The sequence below is a fragment of the Melospiza georgiana genome, unplaced genomic scaffold, assembly GCF_028018845.1.
Source record: "Melospiza georgiana isolate bMelGeo1 unplaced genomic scaffold, bMelGeo1.pri scaffold_29, whole genome shotgun sequence".
Taxonomy (NCBI): Eukaryota; Metazoa; Chordata; class Aves; order Passeriformes; family Passerellidae; genus Melospiza; species Melospiza georgiana.
Genome location: NW_026652215.1, coordinates 3,373,820 through 3,375,504, shown reverse-complemented (window position 1 = coordinate 3,375,504; position 1,685 = coordinate 3,373,820).

The following is a 1,685-nucleotide window of genomic DNA, read 5'->3' as shown; positions in this document are numbered from 1 at the left end:
CGACAGTTCCCCAGGCCCCAAAATGACACATGATTCCTCTGTTCCAAGCAGCCTGCAATGTTACAATGGACCTTTGGATCCTGGGGGTTTGTGGTGTCACAATGGTCTCCCTTTGGCTCCACAGTGTCACAATGGACCATTGATAACAGGAGGCCACTGTGTGTCACCCTGGAGCTTTGGTTCCATGAAGCCTGCAGTGTCACAATGAACTCTTAGTTCAATGGAGTTCCACAATGTCACCATGGCCCCTCGCTTCTATGCAGCCTGCAGTGTCACAATGGTCTCCTTTGGTTGCCCAGTGTCACAATGGACCACTGATGTCATGAGGCCTTGCAATATCACCCTGGACCTTTGGTTCCATGCAGCCCTGAAGTGTCACAAAGGCCTCTTGTTTTCACAAGGCCCCACAGTATCACAATGGTCTTCTTGGTTCTGTGAGGATCCCCAGGGTCACAATGGTCTCACTGGTTCCATGAGGCTTCAGAGTGTCACAATGCTTTCCTTATTCCATAGGGCCTCACAGTGTCCCAATGATACTATGGATTCCCTCAGTGTCAAAATGGACCTTGGTTCCATGAGGCTCTGCAGTGCCCAAATGGTCTCTCTATTAGGTTCTATGAGGTCTTGCAATGTCACAAGGGACCTTTGGCTCCATGGGGTCTTGCAGTGTCACAATGGCCCCTTGGTTTGATGGGGCCATTGTGTCAGTGTCACAATGATCCCTACATCATGGAGCCACACAGTGTCAGTACTGTCCCTTTGGTTCCATGAGTCTCAGCAATGTCATAGGGCTCTCTATGATTCCATGAGGCCCCACGGAGTCACAATGATCCCTTGGTCTCACAAGGCCCCACAGTGTCACAATGGTCCCTTGGTCTCACAGGGCCCCACAGTGTCACAATGTTCCCTTGGTTCCATGGGCCCTGTGCTGCTGCATTCCCCCTTCCCCTTCCCAGGCCATGCTGCCAGCTGAGAAATGCTCCTTGGGGCTCAGCCTTGGCCAGCAGCCCCTGGGCTCAGCTCCTCTGCAGCTCATCACAAACACTGTCTGCTCCAGGCACTGCTGCTGCCCAACTAGCTCCTGGTTTCTGCAGGAGCAGCCCTGGGAACAAACTGTGTTTGTTCCCTCCGTGGCACAACATCCCTGTTCTCACACTGCCAAAGAAAGCTGTTGATGCCAGTTGCGGCCAGGATGAACCATTGCTGGGACTGAAGCCCCTCTCTTGGGGCCCTACAAACAACGCTCCAAAAGGAGCCCTTGGAGCTCTCCTGGGCCAGCGACTCCCTCTGAGTGGGGCCTCTCCCAGCCGGGAACTCTCCCGTTTGCTGCACTCGGGGATCCTGAACAACCACAGAACCTGGGCCAATCCCCCCACTCCTCCAGGCTCAGCCCTTGGTCTGTTGGGGAGATGGCAAAGGATCCACAGTGAGCATTTCCTGCCCTCAGGGGAATTGCTCACAGGTGCCTTGCACTGTGTCTGTGTCTGTGTACACGCAGGAATGCCTGAAATGTGGCAGAAATGCTGCTCTCTGAGGGGTTGGAGTGCCTTGGATAGCTGAGTCACTCAGATATCCAGATATCAGTAAGTAAGTATAAGTCACGAGGGCTAAACGAAGTTAAATGCAGCTAAGAGTTGCTCTTTTTCTAAGTTGTTACATTTAATTTATTAGCTAAGTTAAGGACT